This window comes from Sceloporus occidentalis, unplaced genomic scaffold (assembly GCF_023333645.1).
Source record: "Sceloporus occidentalis isolate IW3139 unplaced genomic scaffold, rSceOcc1.0.p SCAF_2, whole genome shotgun sequence".
Classification (NCBI taxonomy): Eukaryota; Metazoa; Chordata; class Lepidosauria; order Squamata; family Phrynosomatidae; genus Sceloporus; species Sceloporus occidentalis.
Window position 1 is genome coordinate 187,537,860 of NW_028316982.1, and position 27,637 is coordinate 187,565,496.

The following is a 27,637-nucleotide window of genomic DNA, read 5'->3' on the forward strand; positions in this document are numbered from 1 at the left end:
GGTGATTTCCATGTCATGGGTGTGGTAAATCCCCTTGGGATAATATTTCAGATTTTAAAGGAGTGGTCTATGGTACTGAATCCCATCCTACAAATAGGTTCAGCATATTGGATGGTTTCAAATAAATGTGCTGGCCAAATGGCCGTAATAAAGTTATTATTATGTTTCAAATAAAATGTGGCATAAATCCAAGCATGGATTCACTGCATTCTTCACATGGAAGCCTCCATGGGTATACTTCAGTTCGTTCGTTCATTCATTCATTCATTCATTCAATTCATCACTTCATTCAAACACCACCTTCCCCCCAGTGATTCAAGACAGCTTACACACAATGATGAGCAGCTGCACTCATGAACAGACTCCACTAGAAAAACAAACAAACAAAAATTAACATGTTTTGTGTGCAGAAAACCACACCTTCTCCACAGTTTCTGCATAAGGCTGTGAAAAAATAATTTATGAAACTCCAGAGAGTCTCTGCTATTCAGCGCAGAGTTTAATAATAATAAAAAGCCAGAGGGAACCAATGCTGTGACTTAGTATAAGGAAAGAGCTTTCTATGTTCTGAAAGTTCTGTTTGTGGCATGATATCTACAGTGGACTATTCAAACATTTCTGTCATCATTTTTTGCTGACCAATCTGGGAAATAATGAGACCAGACATAGAAACATGGGTCGTAAAATGGACTATTTTATTTATTTCTATCTTATTTATTGCACCTTATATATTGGGGAGGGAGCAACCTAGCATGAGGCAGGCGGCCTTCCCTCAGACCTGCTCGTCATGTCTGAGCCCAAAGAAGAACCCAAATGCTGGGTTGCTCCACAGCTGGCCTCCAACTGGAAGGCCAATCTGAGGTTCCCCCCTCAAGTCACAGGACTTGTAGTGAGGGTTTAAACCTTAGGCCAGCCTCAAGGAAAGTCTCTCTCCCCACCCCTCTAGTTGCAGGACCTAAAGAGACCTTACCTTCACCAAAAGGATACTGTCCAAACACAGTCTGGGCAACTAGCCAAGAGCTTCTTTCTACACAGCTAGTAGCGGAGACACTGTACCAGGCAATGAGCAAGCAAAATAACAGATAGGTTTACAGTTCAGCACTTACTTTGCTTAGCAAACAAAAGCCTGAAATCCCAAACAAAGTTAATTCGCAAGCTTCAAGTCTGGCAAGAACATTCAGCAACTTCCAAGTCAGGTAAATAGTATCCAGAATCAACAAACACAGCCCAGATCAAGCACAGAGTTCAGGAGGACAACAGGGAGCCAGGTAGGTCAGATAATCTGTGACAACTCCTGTAGGGCAGGGCTGGGAATTTATAGACCAGTGGCTTAACACTGTGGGGTGCAATTTGAGATTCCCAGGGTGTTAACCCCTTTAAAGGGAAACTAAAATAAGTAAGTATAACGGTCAAACCTGCCAGAGTCTAGCTGTTACTAGCAATAGAACTGAAGTTATCCCCTCCGCCATCCTGAAGGAGCCTCAGGGAGCAACAAACTCCATCTAATCCCATCCCAGCCATGTGAGACCATCTCAACCCCCCCACTACTCCCACCTTCCAGAGAGAGGAGAGGAGAGGAGAGGAGAAGCAGCTGGGAGGAAGAGGAAGGGAAAAGCCATCCACATGGGTCCATGTCAACCCTGGGACAGACCATCTCAGCCTCCCCCACCACCTTCCAGAGGAGAAAACAGAGAGGAAAGACAAGGAAAATCAAACAAGGGCCTAAAGACAGATGGGAGACTAAAATAAAGAAGGACATAAGGATGGGAAGGAAAAATGGAGGAGGGAGGAGAAGGGTAGGGAAACAATCAATTCAACAATAATGGGGGGAGGGAAAATTATATAGGAAAACAACTACTGGGTAGCAGCAGTAGTGGTGGGTGTCACTAAAGTGAAGAACAGCAGTGGCATCATAGCTAACACTTGTTAGCACTGCACACAGGAAGGGGTAGGTGGTCCTCCTTGTGTAAACCCCCACCTAGAAAACCCTGTGAGGAGACACTGAAGGTGTCACACAGGAAGACAAGAGCATTAACAGAGAGATAGAAAGGAACTAAAGGAAAACACAGTTGCAATAGCAGGACAGTCAAAAATGATGAAGCAAGCAGTAAACACTCTCAGAAAGACAAACCCCATCAGAAGCAGCACCACACATAAAATAGGGACATGGAATGTGAGAAACATGAGCCAAAGGAAGCTAGACATAGTGAAAATGGAAATGTAACGCATGAACATAGCAGTACTGGGGGTGAGTGAGTTAAAATGGAGAGGAATGGGCCACTTTCAATCAGACAACCAACTTCTACTCAGGGAATGAAAAGACAAGAAGAAACAGGGTGGCTTTCATACTCAGAAAAGATGTTGCAAAATGATTTATGATTTTTACAAGAGCTTGGAAATAATGAACATGGTAACTTTGTGTATGTGTGTGAAAGATAAGTAAGGAGTAAGGTAGCTTGGGGAACACAAAGTCTGGAATTACTTTCATTATATTTATACAATATACCAATATACTTCTACATCTTGGACTGCACCTCCATCCACTCCAGGCAGCATGGCCAGCAGTGAGACATAAGAGAAGAGACAGTTAAGGTCTGGAAGGCCACATAGACCTGTTTTGTACTTTATAGAATTTATGCAGCTCCAGAGCATCAAGAAGGCAATAATTATCTAAGCAAAGCATAGTTACCCACCTATCTTACAAAAGGAACATGTATCATTATTTCCCTCCTCACTTTTAATGTCTGAATAGCTTTACATAGACTTGATTTGATGGTATAATCTTAATGAATGGACTGGTACATTCATCCCTAGGCAATAATTTCCAGTATGTACCTGTGGCCTAAATCCAATTGTTTGGCTCAAGTAGAATAAATCTAATGAGTCAATGGAACTTATTTAAGTATTGACTTAGGTCTTCTCTAGATAGGACTAATAATTGGATTTATGTTTTTGATTTCTGGATTGCTGCTTAAATAGCTGCTCTTTAAACAATTTTCTTGTTTTCCTACATCTCAGAAATAAATTCCTTCCCATTTATAAGCATAAAAAACTGTATTGTTTAGGGAAACTGTCAAAATAACTTCAGAGATCTTCCATTATATCACTTGTTGTTCTAGTCTTTTCCCATCTCCATTTATATTTATTATCAAGGCATGCTTTTACTATTTTGGTTTGAAGAATGTCAAAACAGTGGATTCAATTATTTTGAATTGTCATTATCTAATTCTGTGCTTTTCCTTGAGATGGGACACACTTATAGAAGGAAATACACAATTTTAGTACATTGGTATTCAAATATGTAGGGACAGCTGGTGATTCACAAGTAAGCAGAGTGGAGAATCTAGCTGAACCTATTTTGGGGACAAAATGTCAAAGTATCTTGGTAAGCTTCTTTAAATGTCTCCAGTCTTTTGCTGCTAGCTGCCTTTAAGTTGACTTTGACTCATGGTGACTCTATGAATGAGAGACCTCCTAGTTACCGTATCCTCAATAATCCTTCTCAGGTCTTGCAGACTCAGGGCTGTGGTCTCCTTGATTGAGTCTGTACCTCTGGAATGTGGTTTTCCTCTTTCCCAGTGACGTCTACCTTATCAAGCATTATAGTCTTTTCTAGTGAGTCCTGTCTTCTTTTGATATGGCCAAAGTATGGCAATCTCAATTTAGTCCTCTTGGCTTCTAGGGAGAGTTTAGGCTTGATTTGTTCTAGGACCCATTTATTTGTCTTTTTAGCACCCTTTGGTATTCATGGAACTCTTCTACAGCACCACATCTCTAATGAGTTTTTTTCTATCAGCTTTCTGCACTGCCCAGCTTTCACAACCAGACTTAGAAATGGGAAATACCCTGGCATGGACCATCCTATCTTTAGTATTCAATGATATATTGTATATTTCAGGAACTTGTCTAGTTCCATTATAGCTGCCATTTTAAGTCTCAGTTTTCTTCTGATTTCTTGACTGCAGTCTCCATTCTGATTAATGACTGAGTCAAGATATGGACAATCTTGAACTATTTCAATGTCATCATCATTTACTTGAAAGTTATGTGGATTGTTATTTTTGTTTTCTTAATGTTCAGCTGTAAACCTGCCTTTGCACTTTCTTCAGTCTTTTATTCAGACTAAAACCTGGAGTTGACTCACAGTTCCACAGACATGGAAGCCATTAGCTGCCACTGTTAATGTGTGATCCACATATTATGTCCATCAGTATGTTTATAGATAAGCAAATGAAAATGTTAGTGTTAGAATAATAATACATTATTTTTCCTGGATACATTATGATGTGTTTGGCTACTAAATCTTAAATCTGCTGTTTCCAACTGCTGTTAATATAATGGGCCATGCACAAAGTTCTCATGCATTTCTTAAGAGTTTCTTCTACCATTCCCCTCTCACAGTTAGGAACATCAGTCCATAAAAAAACTCAAGACATGTTAGCAGTATCTTTTCCTTCTGAGTAAATAACAATGAGTCCAGTAATAACTCAGTCTCAACAGCAGGGAACCCAAGCTTTTAGACCAATGGGAAGGTCTGGAATTTTGAGAATGACTCATGACAGCCAGTTCTGCTCTCATCTTCTCCTAAATGCATGCAGTTCTATTTAATGAGGTAGGAGTATTCTATAGTATTGCACACCAGCTGAATTTGGTTCTCCATATGTTCATTAAGACAAATGGGACTTAGGGCTGGTACAGATGGCCTTAAAGAGGCGGCTTGACACCACTCATTTGATCACTAGATCAGGGCCATGACAACCATACATCACAGCCCCGATCTGGTATTTTTCCACCCCAAAAAGTGTGATCTGTTTTCTACAGCACTGCCATAATGTGTGATCTGTTTTCTACACCACTGCCATAATGCTGCTTTCTGACTCCTGTATGCCCAACCCTGCACATACAAGTCTTTCAATTTTTTAAATGTATTTTAAAGCACAATTGCAAAATTATTATAGTACTATTTAAAAAAAGACATAGAAATAAAAAATAAAACAGCATGGTTGAGAAAAGTTAAGAGGAGAGGGAAAGAGGAGCAGAATCATGCTCATTCAGACCACATGACTGCCAGAGGAGCAGAACTGAAGTGGGAGGCACTTATTACACAGACTTCCATTGGGGGAAAGCAGTGCTTGTGAAAAGGAACACTAGAGGAATGAATGGAATGTAAAGCAGCTGCAAGACAGACATGGTGTTGTGTGGTAAGCAATGGCCAAAGACACCATTATCCCACAATTCTTTATTAAACTCATGTGATTAAGTCCTTAGAGACAAATCCTCTGAAGTCTCATTCAGTTTATTAGGACTTAAGGGTGAAACAGACAGGCAGGAAGAAGCAGCTAGAAGCTGCTCTGAGCTTGATCACCCTAGGGCCATGGTGAACACATGCTGCGACGTTGAAGCCACCTCCTCCTGTGGCGCCAAATTGGAGTGGAAAAGCTCTACTCCTTTTGTGTTGGTTAGGTGGCCCCTGGGTGGCCTCTCGGTGTGCAGACCGGCTATTAAGGCCGGCCTGGGCGCAGAGTCGGACCATGGCGTCCATATGATGCATGCCCCAACTCCGTCTCCATAGCAGCATGATGCCATGTGCTGCTCCATACAGAGCGTGGCATCATGGCACTCCTCTGGAGCTGTGTTTACATGATACAGCACCAAAGGAGTACCTTAAAGTTGCTGCACAGCAGATATCATGCCCTGGAAAGGTCAGATCAGGGTCATGGTGTGTGGTTGCTGTGGCCCTGATCCAGTGCACCTGGAGGTGGCTGCAGACTGCCCCTTGGGGTAGTCTGCATAGCCTCATAATAATCTCTTTCTCCATGTATAGATGGTTCCATTTTTGTTTTGGTAGCATCTCTCTCTGGCTTTTCTTCACAAATGAAGATTCAGGAAGGACTATGGCTATATATGAAAAGGCATGAACATCTTTAAAAACAGAAACAAAGCTTCCAGCATTCTTCAGGATGACATAGAAAAAGTTTAAGTGACTTATTCAGTTCCACCTCTTGCCTGGACACCAATTCTCACTCTTCAGGTGCATCACAGTTCATTTATGGGCACAAAATGATTATGCATCTGACTGAACCAGCATAGGCTATCTTTACCTAAGTCTGTTAACATGTGCATGGAAAAATAATCTCTGTTTGCACAAAAAGCTGCTAAATGCAAAGAATATGCACCACATTTTAGCTGTAACAGTGTTCCTGAAATGTATTGCTCTGCTTATTCATAGATGAAATTTTCTTTTCAAAAGAAGAAGTTGTGTTTCTATACTATCAACTTTAATGACAGTAGAATTTCATCCATATTTCAGGGAGATTTAAATCAGTGATAAATTATTATTCACTTCAACTGTAGCTGAGGTCCCAAATCATAAGAGAAATTCAAAATTCACCATTTAGTTGTCTGAAATGCAATCTTATTAGTAATTGCCATGTGGCTGGAAAAATTTGAGATGCTATGCTGATAAGGGACAGCAATTTCAGTTTGCTTCCCGAATGTACTCTATAATTCTTCTTCTTCTTTTTTCCTGGTAATGATTCCCTGCTCCGGGAAACTACCGAATTGAGATGATGGTATCTGACTTGTTGTTTGTTGAACTGTTTATAAAACATAGAAATGTGCTGAGACCTAAGGTGGTAGCTTGTGAAATATTCAATCATGAAGCAACTATGGCAGAGAATAACTTGCTTTTTAGGGTGCCATACATTTGTGAGCTTTGAATGTTTGGCCATCTTGAACCTTTTTATTAACAGTGCAGAGACTTCCTGAGAAATTCAGTATTCTATGTCTAAGAAAGGGGCCTGGGGCTTCACAAAGGGCGGAGACACCCTGGATATCAAGAGGAGTTATTTAACTACAGCTAATGGAGTTTAAATTTTACTGCCCTTTGTCCTAGTCCCCACATGGCCAAAAAGGTGCAGTGCCATCTTTAGTTGCATACATACAAGTCTGGTTCTAACTTTCCAATAATAACTCATCCGCACAGGCTATACTATCACTCAAGAAATTGTGTAACCCAAACCCCTCTTTCTGAGTCTGGCTACACTGAGTCTCTCCTCTCTAGACTCTCCAGAACTAATACTGTCCCTCTCTGGACCTAACAGACCCTTCCTTGGTCTATTATCAAACTACTGTTCCCTCAGTCTCTAATCCTAACTGTCTCCCCACTGAACTCCAGCTTCATCCCTCAGGATTCCAAACCCTAACTGACTCAACCCAACTGCCAAGAGGAATGTTCAAACACCTCAGCCAGCACCTGATTGGCTAATGGATCTCTGGCTTCTGAGTGGCTGGTTTGTAAGTCAGTTCGTCACTGCCATCAAGTCAGATTTGACTTATAGCAAACATATGTTTGAGAGATCTGCAAGAGCCCCAGTCATTAACAATCCTGCTCAGATGTTAAAAACTCAGGACAATGGCTTCCTTGATTAAAGCAATCTATCTATAATGTGGTCCTCCACTTTCCTACTGACCTCACCAATCATTATAGTCTTTTTGAATGAGACATGTTGTGTCATGATATATCCAAAGTATGATAGCCTCAGTTAAGCCATTTGAGCCTCAGTTAAGCCATTTAGTTGAAAGCCCTATGATGGTAAGGCAGCCCAAAAGGAAGCAACTAATCCCATGACAGACAGTGTAGGCCTTAGACCACAAACTTCAGATTACAAACCTGATCCTTTATGACACAGTGGGGAAGTGGATTGGTCCCAGGAGCCAGGTTGCCTTGGATGATATCACAGTACACAGGTTTACCAATCCTCAACCACTGTCTGACACCATCTAGACCAGAAATCACTCATGAACTGAAGTGTAATTTTGCTGCATATTCATGGGATACAGACAGTAACATGACTGCAAAAGGCTTGTCCATTGTACCTGATCCTACCTTACACATGGTCAATCAACTGAGTGAATGAATCTACAGTATGCAAATTGGAATACTTTCCAAATACCAAATATCTCTAATCTGATCATACAGGGATTGGGAAGAAAGGATGACAGGAACTAGGTAGGTAAGTATTGTTTTTCCCAATAAGTGGTATCCACAAAGAAGAGATAGTCAAGAAGACAGCCTGAAGTGAACTGTGTAGCATATTAGTGGTAGAATGGTAATCAGTGAAACAAAGTAGGATGGAGGGCATAACTGCAACAATAACAGAAGGGTGTCATACATTTAGAGATGGCAGAAAATTTTGTAACACAGTTCATTATTAATAAGAAACTTACATATGTCTTAACCTCAGTTTGGGGGAAAATCATGACTTTTTTTTAAAAAAACAAAAGTAATTTTTTTTTAAAGAAATGAGAACCTGACAGATTTTCTATCAGCTAGGGTGCTGATTGTTTAAATTTCATTTCAGTCTGCAGTTAATTCTTGTGTCACGATTTTATTTTTATGTCCAGTTTCTATCTTTCAACAGCCATACTTGCTGGCAGGGACAACAGGGTTCTTCCTCCATGGAAAATACAGCTCCAACGTATTGAAGTTGGCAAAGAGGGGGTGAGGAGGAGGCAAAGGGGAGTAATTTCCTTTTAGGTTTGATTTTGAAGAATTTCCCCAAAATTTCTTCACATTCAGGATAGAAAGAACTAGAGTATTTTTTTTAAAAAAATATTAATAAACTGGCAGATTTTCCTAGCTGAATATACAGTAAGGTAGCAGAAAAAGTTTGCTGAGGTCATTGGATATATTGACTTAGTAAGGAAGAAACTATTTTGAAGACAGCACAATTTATGATGCAGGAAAACAGTTTAATTCTTACTAGAATTTCTCTTTCTTTGTAGGCTATGGGTCTTTGGTGATCAACAAATGAACTTCCTGAGGAGGAGAATCCTTATAATGATTGTGATAATTTGTTTATTTTCCCAGCTTTACTTTTATTTGCCCTTTTCCAGATCAAACTATTGTTAATTTCCAAAGTTATGCAATTGAAATAATTTAGTCTTTCCATGCTGAACTCATATGCATTGGGATTTTCACTTCTGTGTTATGATATTCATGGCTTTCCTACCAGGATAAATAATATTGGCATGGACCTGCAACTAGATAAGTTCATCCATTAGCGACTATGCTGCTTACCAGCAGGAGCACTAAGGCTGTTTTCATGCTTGAGTGGCAAATGTTTGTAGCTTAAATTTCCTCTCATTTACAGCTATTGAAGACAACTGCATTCTTTTACTGAACTGTCATGAAAAGTATTGATTTCTTGTCAGGGCTAACAGGAACATTTGTTGGTGTGGAGAAAGAATATATGTGAATGGCAAAAAATCATTTATAAGATAGAAAGAAGCTAATTAATCTGTGACTAGAGGAGGAAAAAAACCTTCCGTGGCAAATAGTCATCCTGTAAAGCTGAGATCCAAATTAGATTATATAATTTCCCTCTAGAGCAAATCAGTTTCATTAATACAATCTATTTGGCCATAATATGTCATCATTCATTGAGAGTGGAGATGGATTAACTACTGCCCAAAATGATCATGAGTACAGACATTATACCATAAACTTAATACTGCAGAAATAAGATGTTTTCCTAAAAAAAGAAAAAAAAAAAGAAAAGAAAAAAGAGAGAAACAGACAGACAAGGGAGAGGGGAAGAAAGGGTGGGAAACAGGTGATTTAAGTAATCTCCTTTGTTTTATTGGTATATTCCTATTAATTCGGTGCTTGATGTGTGACATCCCTATAAGCAATAAAGAGAAATCTAGTAGTCCGATTGTGGTACAGAGCCTTTGCGTTTCAATTTTACAATCGTACAATCAATATCTATTGCACATGGCCCTTTGTGTTTTTGAATGTACAGTTAACTCAGCACTGTATATGTGTGTAGCTTTATAACTATAGGAAGGGGCAAACCATCCAAGAATAATTGGACTGTATTGGAATTTGGAAACTGCAGCTAATTGAGCAAGATGAGAAACATGTTGCTGTGATGAACTGACTTACAAACCAGCCAATCAGAAGCCAGAGACCCTAAGCCAATCAGGTGCTGGCTGAGGAGTTTGAAGATTCCGCTTAGCAGTTGGGTTGAGTCAGTTAGGGTTTGGAATCCTGAGGGATAAAGCTAGAGTTCTGTGGGGGAAGATAGTTAGTGTTAGGTCCAGAGAGGGACAATATTAGTTCTGGAGAGTCTAGAGAGGAGAGACTCAGTGTAGTCAGACTCAGGAAGAGGGGTTTGGGTTACATAATTTCTGGAGTGATAGTATAGCCCGTGTGGCTGAGTTATTATTAGAAAGTTAAAACCAGACATATATATGTAACAAAAGAAGACATAGTAACAACTTCATGTCAAAGTTACCTTTGCCTATTCTGTGTTAAAATAAATGTTTATTCTTGTTTAACTATCCACTTGGCCTGTGATTTAACATCCATCCATGCTACTGACCTTTTAAAACCCACAGGGGTGTTGGGACAGAAAGAAAGAAAGTATTGTGAGGTGGTGGGGAATCGTTACAGTTGCCTTCTAAATGTTGAGCTACAACTCATATCATCCCTCACTGTGAAGGTGGCTAAGGCTGATGGACGAAGCTGCTCAATAATATAAAAAAGCCACACTTCTCCTATTATTTATTTATTTATTTCCTGCTCTTTTCCCAGGACTGGGACTCAGAGCGGCTTCACAGCAATTAAAAAACAAACAAACAAACAAAAAGTACAATTAAAACATTTTAAAAATAAATAGATAAATGACATGCATTAAACAGAATGATTAAACTAGTCCAACATTCCTGCCTGTTCTTATAGTGATTCCTTAAATGCCTGTTTGAACAGGTAGGTCTTCACCTGCCGTCGGAAAGCCATCAAGGAGGGACCCGTTCTTATCTCCCTGGGCAGGGAGTTCCAGAGTCTAGGGGCAGCCGCTGAGAAGGCCCTCTTTCGTGTCACCACCAAACATGTTTGTGAAGGTGTTGGGATGGAGAGAAGGGCTTCTCCAGAGGATCTCAGAGTCTGGGCAGGTTCATACCAGGAGAAACGGTCTGCCAAATAATGTGGACCTGAGCCATGTAGGGCTTTGTAGGATATAACCAGTACCTTGAATTGTGCCCGGGAATGAACTGTCAGCCAATGAAGCTGTTTCAACAGGGGAGTTGTATGGGCTCTGTAATCGGCGCCTGTTAACAGCCTGGCAGCAGCTCTTTGAACCAGTTGAATTTTCCGAACACTTTTCAAAGGCAGTCCTATGTAGAGCCCATTACAGTAGTCCAAACGGGATGTAACCAAGGCATGTACCACCGTGGCCAGATCTGGCTTCTCAAGGAATGGGCGCAGTTGGCACACAAGTTTTAAATGTGCAAAAGCACTCCTGGTCACAGCAGAGACCTGGGCCTCCAAATTTAAAGCTGAGTCCAAGATTACCCCCAAACTGCGAACCTGTGTCTTCACGAGGAGTGTGACCCCATCTAACACAGGCTGGATCCCTATTCCCTGATCTGCCTTCCGACTGACCAGGAGCACCTCTGTCTTGTCTGGATTAAGTTTCAACTTGTTTGCTCTCATCCAGTTCATTACTGAAGACAGGCAGTGGTTTAGAACCAGGCCTGCCTCCTTGGATTGAGGTGGGAAGGAGTAATAGAGTTGAGTGTCATCTGCATATTGATAACATCGCACCCCAAAATTCCGGACAACCTCTCCCAGTGGTTTCATGTATATGTTAAACAGCATAGGGGACAACACAGAACCTTGAGGGACCCCACAGGGGGTCGAACAGGAGTCCCCCAGTACCACCTTCTGAGTTCGCCCCTCCAGGAAGGAACGGAGCCACTGTAGAACAGTACCTCCAAGCCCCATCCCAGAGAGGTGGTCTAGAAGGATACCACGATCGATGGTATCAAAAGCTGCTGTGAGGTCCAGAAGAACCAACAGGGACACACTCCCTTTGTCCAGTTCCCTGCATAGGTCATCCACCAAGGCGATAAAGGCTGTCTCTGTTCCATAGCCAGGTCTGAAACCAGATTGAAATGGATCTAGAAACCCCTGGAGTTGGGAAGCCACCACATGTTCCAGAACCTTGCCCAGAAATAATAGGTTAGACACTGGCCGATAGTTATTCATTATTGTGGGATCCAATGATGACTTTTTTTAACAGAGGCTTCACAACAGCCTCCTTTAGGCAGGATGGAATTCTGCCTTGTTGTAGGGAGGCATTGATTATTTCCTTTACCCACTCATTCAGTCCCCCTCTGGTCTGTTTAATAAGCCAAGAAGGACAAGGGTCCAAGACACATGTGGTGGCTCTTATCTTTCCAAGGATTCTGTCCACATCATCAGGCTGCACAAAATGAAAAGTATCCATTAACACTGGACCGGTAGGAGTCAAGGCAACATCCACTGACATTGTATTAATTGTAGCATCCAATTTGGACTGAATCTGAGTCATTTTATCTGCAAAATGCTGAGCAAATTCTTCACAGCGAGCCTTTGAGTGGTCTGCATTTTCTACTTGAGGGTGAGTGTGTAAAAGACCCTTGACCACTCGGAACAGCTCTGCAGATGCAATGCTGGTAGCAAAAAACAATTTCTTTGCTGCCTGCATTGCCAAAGAGTAGGCTTTCAAATAGGATCTAGCCCGTATTCGATCAGATTCACTCCGAGTCTTGCGCCAACGTCACTCTAGTCTCCTTCTCATTCGTTTCATCAACATCAAATCCCTAGAGAACCAGGGGGCTGGTTTGGCTCCACTCTGTGAGAGGGGACGCTCTGGAGCGATTGTGTCCACCACTCTGGCCATTTCCCCATTCCAAAGGCTGACTAGGGCTTCAACAGAATCGCCTGCCAAGGTGACAGGAAACTCACCAAGAGCCCTCAGGAATCCATCTGGATCCATCAGCCTCCTGGGGCGGACCATCCTAATTGGTCCCCTACCCCTGCAGAGGTTCTGAGTCCCAGTAAGTCTAAACCTGACCAGATAATAATCTGTCCATGATAATGGAACTGTGGAGAGTTCCACCACACCAAGATCATCATCATCCCACCCAGCACAAAAAACAAGGTCCAGAGTGTGCCCAGCAGCATGAATAGGGGCAGATACTACTTGGGATAGACCCATGGTTGTCATGGAGTCCATGAAGTCCTGAGCCACTCCTGAAAGGGAAGTCCCAGCATGGATGTTGAAGTCCCCTAGCACTAATAGACGTGGAGATTCCAATACCAACCCTGAGACCACTCCGGTCAGTTCAGGAAGGGAGACTGTTGTGCAGCGGGGTGGGCGGTACACCAACAGAATCCCTGTTTTGTCTTGGCTACCCAATTTTAAATAAACACATTCAAAACCCGTAGATTGTGTGAGGGGGCATCTGGTCAGGGGATGGAATCACGATATACAACTGCAACTCCACCTCCTCGCCCTCCAGATCTCGCCTGATGTTGCACAGAGAAACCAGGTGGGCAAAGCTGAGATAGATTAATTCCTCCATCCTCATCTAACCAGGTCTCTGTTATACATGCCAGGTCAGCTTGTTCTTCCAGGATCAGGTCTTGAATGGCAGCTGTTTTACTATTCACTGACCTGGCATTGAGCAGCAGTAGCTTCAACCCAAGGAGACTGTCATCAAGGCTATACATACTATTTAGACTGGGAGACACCTTGGGGACCACAAGCACCCTCTTGAGCTCCCCTCTTCCTTGGTGTTTTAATTGTCTCCTCGCTCCATAACTACCTCTGCCTTGAATGACTCCAATGGCTTCTGCCTGACTCTATATCCCTTCCTCTCTCAGGAAAAAACATGCTTCCTATTGAATTGACAGGAACAGGAAAAGAAAAACAAACAAAAAAAAGGACAGGTAGCAAATAAATAGGGATGTGGTATGGTGAGTCTCCTGTAGAAGTCCCAGCCTTATTCCTCAGGTAGGTAAGGCAACTGTGCTGGATGAAACAGTGCCTGCTGAGTCAAGGTCCAGTCCTGAAAGAGGTTAGTCCAGAAAGGGAAGCAGAGGTCCAGGCAGCAGGAACAGAAGCTTCTTCTCTCAACAGTCTCCAGATAGAACCTGTGGGCCTCTGTCTCTTCCCAGATGTTGTCTCCTTCCCAGATGTTATCAGGGAAGGCTTGCTCTTCTCTCTCTGTGTTACCACAAGGTACAAGGGATCTAATATAGATGTTGCTGGACAGGGAAGCGTCCCTGGAGAGAAGTGGCAGTTGGTTTCAGTGCCTCTTTGTCCCTTGGGGCTCAGATGTTGGCGTGCTCTCCCTCTTACTGAGTGACCCTGGAGAGAAATGGCAGTTGGTTTCAGTGCCTCTTAGTCCCTTGGGGCTCAGATGTTGGCGTGCTCTCCCTCTTACTGGCTTTTCTCTTCCTCAGTCCCCAGCAGTGGCAGTTGGGAAGGAGGGAGGGTGCCTCACCAGCAGCAGGGACCGGCAAGATGGCTCTTCTCTCCCTCAGAGTCCCCAGCAGTGGCAGTTGGGAGGGAGGGAGGGTGCCTCACCAGCAGCAGGGACCGGCAAGATGGCTCTTCTCTCCCTCAGAGTCCCCAGCAGTGGCAGTTGGGAGGGAGGGAGGGTGCCTCACCAGCAGCAGGGACCGGCAAGATGGCTCTTCTCTCCCTCAAGTCCCCAGCAGTGGCAGTTGGGAGGGAGGGAGGGTGCCTCACCAGCAGCTGGGACCGGCAAGATGGCTCTTCTCTCCCTCAGAGTCCCCAGCAGTGGCAGTTGGGAGGGAGGGAGGGTGCCTCACCAGCAGCAGGGACCGGCAAGATGGCTCTTCTCTCCCTCAAGTCCCCAGCAGTGGCAGTTGGGAGGGAGGGAGGGTGCCTCACCAGCAGCAGGGACCGGCAAGATGGCTCTTCTCTCCCTCACAGTCTTAGTTGTAGTTGTTTATGCATCCCAATCCACCTACCTCATCACAATTATCTACACACTGCTTACCAGGGAAAGCTTTTTCCATACAAGGCTCTACTATTCAGTCTGTTGTTTTATTCAGTGACACTCACTACACTGATAGGGACACTATTAGGGAGGTCTAAGAAGATATCACAGGTACAATGGGGCCTTAGCATCCACTGAGGTTTGATTCCAGGACCCCCTGTGGATATCAAAATCTATGGATAATCAAATCTTATTATATACAATGGCATAGTAACATGGTGTCCCTTATATAAAATGGCAAAAGTCAAGGTTTGCTTTTTTGATTTTTTTGCAAATATTTTCAAACCGTGGTTGGTTTAATCTATGGCCGCAGAATTCATGGATATGTAGGGCCAACTGTACTACTGAAGATAAAAATAAAATAAAATTTTGCTTCCTGATCTGCTTTCCCTTGAATCAGCCTGGTACACAATACTGGAGCCACAATGTTAAAAGCCATGTATAGATTAACCTTCTGATCTACAGCAGCAGAAGTCATATTATAATCTCTTTTTAGGATTACTAATAGATTAGCTCCAGCAAGGGGATCCTTTTGATCCAACCTGGTGTCCGTAAATGCTTTTGATGTTTGAGATACCTTATAGTTACAGTAGACTGGAACCTCACTAGGAGTGTTTCTGGGCAGGGAATTCCTAGCAGAAAATGTCTCTCAGCTGTTCTGCTCTGTTTTTTCTTTGTCCTGGATGTTCTGTGGTCTAGGAAAAAAAAGGAGATGAAAGAAGTGGTTAGAAAACATAGTAAGGCTATGAGGGATGGTGGATGATGAACTGAAGGCTTGAGGCTATCTCTGATGTTTTAAGAGACAAAGAGTTAGCACTGAAAGGGTTACATCCACATGTCTCTTTCGAGTGAACCATTCTGCTGATATTATTACATTAGAATAAAAACCAAAACCCAAGGTGGCCAGCACTGAATCTCTATTTCAAACCAGATTAAGAGATTAGTTATTGAGACTGGATTACTACTCCAGTGTCCTGCTGCTTTTTTTACAGCCCTGCAATGAGATTCCACAGAGACAAACACTATGTAAATAGCAGTTAGATAGATGGTTTAGACACTGTTATCAAACACTGATAGATTCCAATTGTTTGAAATATGGCTTTGAAAAGCAAAACTATACTCCATTTTTCCATGTTCAGGAATCCAGTGCCCCAGATGCTGTCAAATCTTTGCATTTTTTGTTTTTTTATATATATCTGGTTACCATATTTGTATTAACAGAGGAACAGTGATTAATGGTACCACTCGATAGCCCCAAAGGCAATGAATGGAGTTTTCAGTTTAATTGTAAGCCTCTACGGTTCCTCATAAACTACAAGAATGAAGAAAGGGTTTTCTAACAGAATTACTGTCTTTTATTCAATCAGTGACTATGTAATTGATCTGTAAGTTGACCTTTTCTTTCAGTTCTCTCCCTCTCTCTGTTTTTGTTCAGACTTTCTTCATTTCTTAGCTGAGCTTGTTGATTTTGTTTCTGGTCCTTGATAAAGAGCCTACAGAGGAGCAGGAGAAAATGAAAGCATTAATTAATTATTGTTTCCTAGGCAAGTGCCATGAATTTGTGTCAAATCTAACACTAAAGGTAGAAATGACACAGTGCAGCAATCCCCCTAAATATTGATCCATCTAGCCCTTAGGGGTACACCAGTCTCCTTAACAGTTGGAGTGCACATCCATAATACATGTACAATCCCTTATCAAGATTCCTTAACAGAAGATTGCTTTGCTTTAGCTGAATACAATAACTAGGGATCCTCTTCATTTAAATAATAGTAATATTTCACGTTTATGTTATGCTCATTTCTAAATTAAACAAACCTATGTTCAAGCTTGCAAATTTTCATTAGTAAAGATGTCAGAAAAAAACAGGTTGTTGGTGGTAGTGTGTGGTAGATTTGGTAGAGATAATCATTGATTTAATATTGAAATCATGGTATCTGCATGATGTTCTGAGATGGATTGAAGAAGGAGGGGGGTCTACAGATATTCAAATGTGACTTTAACGGGTGATCTGATGTTTTCATGGCACAGCCTCTGTATGCTTGGACTGTTTTTTGTAAGATCTTATCAGATAAAGATATCTGGAGATCTCAGACACTTGCCCACGTGGCAAGTGTACTTAATTAATACATTAATTCCACTAACATTGACTGATATAGTGGTGAGCAACTGAAAGCTGGGGGTTAGCCTCTTCAAGAGAACTTTGAGCGCTGTACCTGCTCCTACAAAAATCATTTTTTAGGGGACCTAGGGGGGCATGGGGACATTCTTGCCATGTTTTTTGGCTTTCTGGGCCATTTTTAAACAAACATTTTAAATTTCATTTTGCATTTTTGACTACTTCAGGGGCCCAAGGGTGCTCCACATATGGTAAAAATGTCCTCTGTAACCCCCTAGAGGTCATTTTGGGAGAGGTCAATTTGAAGCAAATTGTTTTGCAAAAAAACCTTTGACACCAGGAGGACCCCAGGGGTCACATAAATGGCCCTGGGGCCACATGGAGTCTATGAACCACACTTTGCTTACCCCTGGACTAAAGCTATTTTAGCTTTGTATATCCACATTTTGAATATTCAACAATATCACAATTTAAAATACAAAATATGTAAGTGTGTTTTGATGCATTTGATGCAAAAAAAGCAAATCACTATTTTTTTTAAAAAAAGCTCCCCCCCCCCAGCATAGTTTGTCTTTCATCTCCATAAGTACAACTTTATTCTTGTGTTCTACTCATTTTTAGAAGGTATCAAAAGTGGCTCATTGTTTAAAACATATCTTCTATGTCTATAAATCATCATACTTTAATCTGTGCCCATGAATATAAAAATGGCAAATAATTGCCCCCAAACAAATGCATAGTTGTCACCATTCATAACACTTCTAGCTGACTGTGAGTGGCATAATGGAGGTAATATTTGCATAATGGATGTAATAGGTTTTTAATTTCTGAGGTGTTGGAGAAAGTAAAGTTCTTGGGAAACGGGACATGGCATCTGTAGTCAGGAAGGTATGTAGGCAGAACAATGTAATAGATTGCTAATTGCCAGGTGTAAAGTAATTTGTTCTATCTGTCTGCAATTCAATTTCCTGCAAAGTGCAAAAAATCTATTATGGGATTTTCTTCAAACTAATTACTACTATTTTATTATGAAGGCTTTTGAAGTATAATCCTCTACTGAGCTGCTTTGCTCTCATTCTCCCTCTGACCACTTTCCACACTTTGAATTTAAAATCTTAGAAAAAGCCAACATTAGTTTAATCAGCCTCTCTGACTCTGAAAAGTTTTGATGATACTTAGTTTTCTTCAGGAAGATATGTAACAAAGATTATGTTCTGACTAGAAATCCCAGAATCCTCAGTCTTGGCCAGTAGGCATTCTGGTGTTGGTGTCTGGGATTTTTACTCTAGAGGGTAACTCTTGCATGTCGTGGAAACAAAGATATATGGGGCCCTTTCAGTCCTCACAGTTCTAGCACTATAAATCTGCTTTAATTGCCATGGAACCCAGGATTTTTGAGTGAAGCACTAGAGGAGTTTTTTGGCTGAGAATTAAAAATAGTCTTGCCCAAACTTCAAACAGGAGCCAGCATAAGTCAGAAATGACTTGGAGGCACACAAGAAGGACAACAACAACAACAAACTGCAGATCCCAAGAATCCATAGGATGTAACCATGCAACTTAAACTGGAATCATAGTACTGGGATGGTGTAGTGTATAAAGGACTCTTAATGCACTTGTCCTTTTCTTTTGCTTTGGCTTTTGAAAGTCATGCTTTCTATGAAGATATCTTCTCCTGAAGTATACCATTGGCCTCTTTTGTTTAGTACTACAGTATCTAGTATGGTTGATTTTGTTTTTGAGCTTTTGTGAGCCACCTTGGGTCCAAGATAGGAGAATGGTGGCATAAAAATAAATAACAAAATCATCATCATCATCATCATCCTCTGGGGTCTCAGAACTGGTTTGATCTTCCTGTACCTACCTGGGATCCATGAATGGGAGATGTTGGGAACAGAATCCCAAACTTCATTGATGCAAAGCATTTGGTCTACTGCTTAGCTACAACCCCTGCCACAATGGTCACCCAGTGGGTTTCCATGGCTAAGTGGGAATTTGAAACCTGGTCTCCAGAGTCATAGTCCAACACTCAAGACCCTGTCTTATATGTGAAGGGTTTTTTTGGTAGTAATAAAGATCAAAATAAACCGAAGGACAAATTAAGGCTAATATTACTGGCCATATTTCTCCTCGTCTTATCCAGATTTGCATAATCACTTAAGGATTTGTTCTAAGTGCTGAGCGTTTGGTGAATAAGTAGTGACAGGCTATCACAATATTAATGAGAAGTGGTTAGTAATCATAGTTTGATAGAAACCCAGAGATATTTATTTTTGATCATTAACATGAAACCCTGCTAAGGTTGAAATATCTCATTAAAATGGTTGGCATGTTGTCTTTGATGGAAATTATTGTTCAGCTGAAATGAATGACAGTGCCTAAGTGTTTTCCGTCAGATCTTGATAGTTAATTAAATTGATTTTATTGAAATAGTCAACCATACAAAATGCAAACCATTAAGGACTTTATTTGACAAGAAAATAAATCGATCACGTGAATCTCAGCGCTTATTCAGTACTTACATTATCACTATTTCTTTTTTAAAACACCCCATGTATGTTCTATAAACACATAGGGCTATTCAGAGATTGTTACACTTTGAAAAACAAGGGGAAAAAAGAGGTGACACTACAGGAAGGTTAATTTCTTTGCATAGCAAGCCAAATGAAGATTGATGGCTATGAAGAACAGCAGCAATTGGGTCTGGAGGCAGGAGACATGAAGATCCTTTGCTTTTCAGAGCAGAAGCAAGCAGAGAATTACAATTTTTCAGTTGCTGAACTGCAAGGTCAAAATGTGCTCCTATAGGAAAACTCCTGACTGCATTAAACTTAGAGGCAAACAGCAAGAGACACAGTGAATTAAATGGAAAAGAGAAACCCATATTTAAAAAGATATGCTGTATTTGCTGAGCCTTATTGTATTCATTTTGGTGAATGTCTCATTAGAGTTGAAACAAACTGAAATTCTAAGTTAGAGTTGGATTTCAACTCCCACAACCCCTTTGCTGTTGACTGTGTTGGATGGGACTGATGGGAGTTTTAGGCAACCCCCCCCACACTAAAATAAACAAAACAAAAGAAAAATACATAGAGGGCCATATGTTAAACATTTGTATATGAAAAGGAAAAAAAAATCAAATTTATCATTCCCCCCAATCTGAACTTTTCAATGATGACTGAATGTGGGCAACTGTCTAGTTTGACGGTGAAGAATGGCTAGTTCCGAGAGAACACGATCAAAAGCTGCTTCCCACACTTTACTTTTCATTGTTCTTAACCAAAACTTCCACCTGCCAACAGTCACAACCACCTCTCCACTACGTTTGGTGACTGTGCTGTTGGTGGAGCAAAAGCAGCAGGAATGTTCAGGGCTTCTAAATTGGCTTGAGGAGATAAGGTGTTATACAAGTTGTAATGCAGTTTCTCTCTCAGTACAGCAGGAAAATGTGTGTGTATGCAAAGTGTGTATGAGGTGGATTGGCAGGTGAATGGGAACATCTGGCAGAGAGCATATTTGCATATGGGTGGGAATTTGTTGAGAGAATGAAAGCTGCTTTTTGGAATGCTGTAAAATCTAAGGGCTTGTCTACATGGGTAACTTTCCCTGAATTTCTCTCAGTCTTGGCTTGCAATGTCCTATTCACATGATACAATGCCAAAACTTCAAATCAGGCATTTCTTTATAATGCCCGCACCTGATTTGGGGCTTCCTTCCCCTAACACACATTTAAATAACTCACTTTTTGCTATGGGTTTTTGGCTCTCTCTGCAGCAATGACAGTGGCTGCTTCAGTAGCATGGCAGGGTGCTTTATTCACACCTGAGCCGCAGTGCCAGGCAATGAACAACAGTTGGATGGCAAACAGCCACCTGTCATTCACTCTGGGAGCTTAAAATCTTGCAGCAAAAGAAAGCAGGTAACTAGGAGAATTCAGGAGGAATTTGGGGAAAGAATACTTTCAGGGCAGCCTGGACTATTCTGGCAAGTGTAGATCCACCTTAAGTGAATTTGGGAGAATCAGGTAGGAACATGATTTTGAGGAAGACCATTGGGGGAGATAGGAACTGGTATTTCAGGGAAATAGGTGCAGGATTACAAGATTTGTAGATGTGTGAGAAAAATATATAGATGTGTCTAATATCTGGAGTTGATAGTATATAATAGTATATAAAATTTAATATTGTTGAACTTATGTAACAATTGTTGTTGTGTTCCTTTAAGTTATTTCTGATTCTTCTAGGCTGAGACAGTGTGCCTGAAAGGGAATTGAATCCTGGTTTCCATAGTCATAGTCCAGTGCTCAAACCATTACGCCATGCTGGCTCTTATAAGAGAGTGAAAATGCATGGGAGAGTGGTAGAGATACTACAATAAACTTGTAAGTAATGATATGATGCTTGTTGTTAATTAGAAGGACATTTGATGTTAATAATTTTCACAAAGATCTTAATAATCATCTTAATAATGGTGACAAGAGGCCGGATTATGCTTGTTTAGTACCATAGAACTACATAGTGTATCCAAACCACATAGCCATGATGTAACAGATATGGGTCTATCCTACAGAATTTTGGGATTTGCGGTTTGATGATGTAATAATAATGATGTAGTTCAAGGGTGTGTGTAAGAGAACTTTAACAGAGAATTCTAAGTACCTAACTAAACTACGCATTTCAGGATTCCATAGGATGGAGATATGTCAGTTAAGGTAGCAGTGGGGATACGCCTTATGTGAAGAAAAGTAATTATCTAGGAAATGATGTAAGTACACTCCTATATATTCAGTACTAAATCCAAGTAAGCAGCTGTTGCATTGCATCTTATCCCACAGGTATTTTTCTACTGTTAAAAATGGTCTGATTAATCCATAAATAATTTTCTTGTTGTTGACAATATTTTAATGTTTTTTTATTCTGATGTTATTAAAGTTCTCAAATACAAAGAAGTAAAGTAGGGGAAAAACAATCAATTACAGGATTTTAAAAATTAGCTCCTGTATATTAGAGAAGCAATGTCTCTTCTTTCATCCAGGAAAGCACATTCAATTAAAGGGAATGCCATCTGAGTGTCTCAGTCTTTGAGATCGAAACAGCAACAATTGCCAAAGCAATCTTTTTGAATTTAATCCCCTAAATATTAATCTTTCCTTTGTTAGAGTAAACTGGAAACTTTCCATCACTATGATTGACTTGTTAGTACTTATAAACCATGCTAACAAGATGAACTGATTTTCCAGATATAAATGATGATCATTTGTTATTGTTTATTTACTCTAAAAGACACTAGGCATGCTGCTTATAGATCAGGGGTGGGAATCATGTAATCTTTCATATGTTAGACTATAACACCCATCAGTCTCAGTCATTAGCTAATGGTGAAGGAGTATGGGTATTCTAGTCGAACAACATCCGGAAGCCATACTTTACCCATCTCTGTTCTTGATAGTTGTTAAATATTGTCATTTTCGTAAAGGCTAAACGAAAGTAATAATTTTATTCATATAACACCTGGATTTTGGTTTACAAACAACATTAAAAAGAAAAAAACCTGGTCTTGCAATTTATTATTGGGAGGGGAAGGAGAAAAAGAACTGAGATGAGGTGCTAAGAGCTGGTAACCTCATTTTTTTCTAGGTAAATAGAATCATTGCCCTCTGTCTTATATAATAATAATTTCAGTGACAAAGTGCCTGAAAAGACAGGGCAAAATAAAGCTGCTTCTAGTCACTTTGGAGGTATGCTATTTAAATGATGCATGTGTCCTAAGAGGGCAAAAGCTGCGCCAAAGCCATGCTCCAGTCCTAAGGACTGGAACGCAGCTTTGGTGTAGCTTCTGGCCTCTTAAGATGCATGTTCTAATCTCCTAACCTAAAACTATGAGTTCTAAATCCCCAACTTAAAAGTTTGGTATGAGTCTCTTAAAAAACAACTCCCTCCTCAATTAACTTTGGAAAAAAATATTTACTTGATCTTTATTCTATGGCACTCAAATTATGGTTCACATTCCAAATCAGAACTTGGAAAAGACACATTTTAAATTCTATTTAGTAGCAAAGCTTAGAAATACATTTTATAAAAACCTGAAAACCAGAAACTCACAGAATGCCCTATGCATCATGACCACTGGCCATGCTGGCTGTGAGATTCATTGTACTGTAGCCCAAAAAGTACATTTTCAAACTTGATACAATTGTTTCTATAGTTAAATGCAAACCTCACTGGTTCTTCCTAATAATTAACCTTGAGCCACTTGTAAGTGCAGCCAAGATGGGTGATCCAGGTGCTGAGGAATATTGTTCTGTGTCAATACAGGGTCTTCCCAAGACATGATGTTCTAGCTGTTAGAGGTGTGACAGACCTTTCTGCCGCTACGTGTGTTTTATGCTATATCCAAACCGCAGCTACAGAAGGTGTTGTAAAAAATACCATATGAACTTTGAAAATTTCAGATCAAAAACAGGGTGTGCATTTTGGGCTGAGCTTTACACACTTGCAAGGATATTAACATATTTTTTTCTTGTGCATCTGGTAGATGCAAGGACCTGCCTTGTTAAAAACCAGAGGTGTTTGACATTTGTTTTGAATTTTTACAGATTAGCCTATATATGGGTTACATTTTACAACATATGACTTTAGGGAATATTTTGAACATATTTCAGAAAACCACCCGCTCCCCATTTTGTCAATTGGTTTAAACAGGATCACAGTCACAAATGATGTATTGTTTCAGAAAGCATGATTTGATTTGCAATTCCAAACACGTATAAGGGTGTTTTAGACAAGCCAGCATTGCTAGACAGTAGGAACATGTATGTAGAAAATAGCATGCAACCTGTGATGAGATCATCATGAGCAATATTTGTGTGTATGTTGCTGTGCCTATGGTACAAATATAAGTACACATTCAAAAAATCATTTGAAAAGGCAAACCTATTCAAGGACCACATTTTGACTATACAGTAAATGAATCAAAGAAACACACAAACTAATGTTTTGGTCTAGTTCTTTTACTGGAGTACATGCAACGGAATGTTTGTGTGTGTGTGTTGTGTGTGTGTAGCAATTGTACATATTGAACTTCAGTTTTAATAAATAGTCATTAGAACATTATAGAGAGTTTATGCTTTGTAATGACATCTTTCCAACAGTATTTGTTAGCCATTCCATAAAATGATGCCTGTTAAGTTTAATGTCAAGCATTTAAATGAATGCAAGAAGCTTTTTCCCCTCACCTACGCAGTTGTATTTTCATGTTATGCACAGTAAGTACCATCTGTATATAGTCCTATTAATTTCATTGAGATGCAGCAAGTGTATGCCAACACCTGTAGACATAATGCTGCATTTCAAGATCATTATTTGAAGTGTAAATTCTCAGTATACAGAAAATGTGGCTTCATTCTCTTTTGATGTTACCTTCCCAAAGGCTCAAACAGGTAAAAGAAAAGAAAAAATCCAGGAAGACAGCACTATATAGAAACCATAAAAGAAAACCAGGTGTTTGCTCTAGCTTGGCTGAGTATGTTTAGGTTTATTTTAATTGTGTTGTTTTTAATATATCCATTGCATTAATGTATCAATTGCATTTTAAAAAACATTGTGAGGTGCTTTGAGAATTGCAGTCAAAAACCTGAAAATCAATAATCTAAATCAACAGTAGGGAATCCCTGTTAACCAAGGGGCCAAATTTATTTTCAGAGAAGTTCTTCCCTTCCAGCAGTAGGCAAAACTTGGGCCCCATTCTCACTAGGCCATTTGCACTGGATAGAACTGGGCAGATCCGGTTGCCCCCATATCGAATCTTCCCAGAAAGAAGTTCGTACTACCCTTTATCTTGATCGATGCAATTTGCCCCTATGAAGTTCACATTTGCAGTACCGCTTTAAAACAGAGCCTCCTTTGTTGTCAATCAAATTCACTTCCACTTTCGTCAAAGGTGACATATCCTACAGCCATTGGCCAACCGAATGGGTGCTTTCCCCCCTCTTTTAAAAAAAACAACCTGGCGGCAGTGTGCACATATTCTGTCAACTTGTCAAATTTAAAAACCTGCGTGTGTGTGTGTGTTGTGTGTATTTGGGTCATTACACATTATGGCAACCCTAAAACGACTCCATCCTGGGGGTTTTCTTGGCAAGATTGGTTCTGAGGAGATTTGCCTTTGCCTTTCCCTTGAGGCTGAGTATGATCCCCCCAAAGTCATGGGTTTCTGCAGCCTTCCCTCTGAATGCCAGCCTCTCGCTTCCCCTTCGCTTCCAGCCCAGCATTTCCTCCTCTTTGGAACCTCTTCCCTTCCCTTCAAGCCCAATGCCACCTCCGAAGCCCTTGCCTCCCCCCATGCCATCCTCTTCCCTTCCCTTCCATCCCAAAGCATGCTCATAATCTGTCACAATAATAATAACAATAATAATACCTCACCTCAGAATGTCATCTCTGCATCCTCTTTCTTTGCTTTCCCTCCGATTGCCTTCACACATTATGTATCAATTTGCCAAATGTAAAAGGAAACACAAGCATTTGCATATTCTGTCACACACACACACACAATGGCCAGTTACAAACTGGCACTTGGGACGTCCGCAGGACGTCCCATTTTAAAAAAGGGGCATCTCTTCTAGACGCCCCTGGGTCTAATACGGACTCTGTCTGTACAATATGGCGCCGGCCGTTCCACACGGCCGGCGCCATCTTTACATATCGGACGCTGTGCGTCCGAACGTGTCGCGGCACCTGTGATGTCACGAATGCGCCCCTGGCGCCTCGCGACGTCACAGAGGCGCCGCAGAAAGAAGCTGCATTTTGGAGCTTCTTTTTTGCTCCGCAAGGGAGCAGCGCGGTGTGGCTGCGACGGCTCCCTTACGGAGCAAACGGTGGCGGCGGCAGACCGCCTCAAAGCGGCGGTCTATAACCCGCCAATAATTTTTTAAAAATGCCACTTGCAAAGTGATGTGCCGTGCCGGCAGCAAGCAAATGAAAGGGAAATGTAGCACAAGCAGACACATTCGATCAATATGTATCAACCTGTAGAACAAGCATTCGCATAATCTGTCAAAAATAAAATTACCAAAAAAGAGAGAGAGAGAGAGGGAGAAAGCTGCCTGCGAGAGGGGAGGCATGTTAAGCCCTTTGCCCTCCCTCTGACCTAAATCCCTCCCCTGAACTTGACCCCATCATGACCAAGCCCAAGTTCACATTTGCCGGCAGCAGGGAAGAAACGGGTTTCTTTCAGAAAAACCGCTCTAAGGGAAGATTGGGTGTGAAAGACCCTCCCTAATTCTGATGTGTTTAAACCGGTGACAATGGGAACTACCGACTTTTAATCCAGGTTACAATTCGGTACAAAAGGTAGTCTGAATGTCCCCTTGGTTAATATCACATTACACTATTAAGTAAAGGTAAAGGTTTTCCCTTGACATGAATGCCTAGTCAAAACCAACTGTAGGGGGTGGTGATCTTCGTTACTAAGCTGAAGAGTCAGTGTTGTCAAAGATGACTCTATGACCATGTGGCCAATATGACTGCTTGGAACTCTGTTAGTTGTTATGCCTGCTTCCTGTGATAGGCTGCTCAGGTCCCATTATAAACAATGCATTGTAAAATGGTGTTGTTTATGTAAAATGGCAAAATCAAAGTTTGTTTTTGTTTGGAATATTTTCAAATTATGGATGGTTGAATCCATGGATATAGAATCTGTGGTATGGAGAGCTGACTGTATATAAATTGTAAGCCATCTTGAATCTCATTTGTAAGAGAAATATGGGATATAAATCAAGTATAAATTTTTTTTTTAATTTAGGTATTTATATCCCGCCCTTCAGCCCTAATGGCTATCAGGGCGGCTTACATTTATTATTATTTTTAACCAGACAGTTCCCTGCCCGCAGGCTTACAATCTAAAAGACACGACACAAAAGGAGAAGGGAATGGTGAGGGGGGAGGGGATCAGGTCCAGCATTCTTCTCTCCCTCTGAGGCCTGGACCAAGGCAGATGGACCGGAGGGAGGGCTCTGCTTCTTCCAGGCAGGCCTGGTGGAGCTCGCCTGCCTCTCTCTCCCAGATGGTGGCTGAAGGGAGGGCTGGCCCTCTTCGAGGAATAATAAATAAAAAAATAATAAATAGGACATATCTGAACTCAGCCTCTCATTGTTTTCCAGAAATTTCCAGGTCTGGGTGCAACAGAAAGCCTTAGTGCCACCAGCTAGTACCCAGAGGACTGAGAATCCTTGAACAATAAAAGGGCTGGGTTTTATACTAGCTGTACTATTGTGCAGCTTGGGCAATGAATCAGTAAGCCCATAGTTTGAATTTTGTCTCTGCCATGAAATGACAAGCTGATTTTAAACACTGGCAGAACACTTCATCTCAGCTTTAGTAAACCTTCCCTACTTCACATCCACATATGTAGCTATTCCCATATCCATATCTACATCTATTTATAGCTGTATCTATAACTATATCTAATCTATCTATATCCACATCTATATTTGTTAGTATGGTTAACTACCCTTGAGTTGGCTCCAACTCATAGCAACCCTGTGGATGAGATATTTCCAAGAGCCCCTGTTTTCCACTGCTCTGCTTAGGTCCTGTAAATTCAGGCCCATGATATCCCTGATTGAGTCTATCTATCCAGTGTGTGGTCTTCCTCTTTTTC

General features: G+C 41.0%; 1 pseudogene; it reads right to left on the reverse strand.

Annotated features, from left to right (window-relative positions):
- Window positions 1-325: 325 nt before the first annotated feature.
- On the reverse strand, window positions 326-13,564 carry LOC149319475 (uncharacterized; annotated as a pseudogene).
- Between the last annotated feature and the right edge of the window lie 14,073 nt (window positions 13,565-27,637).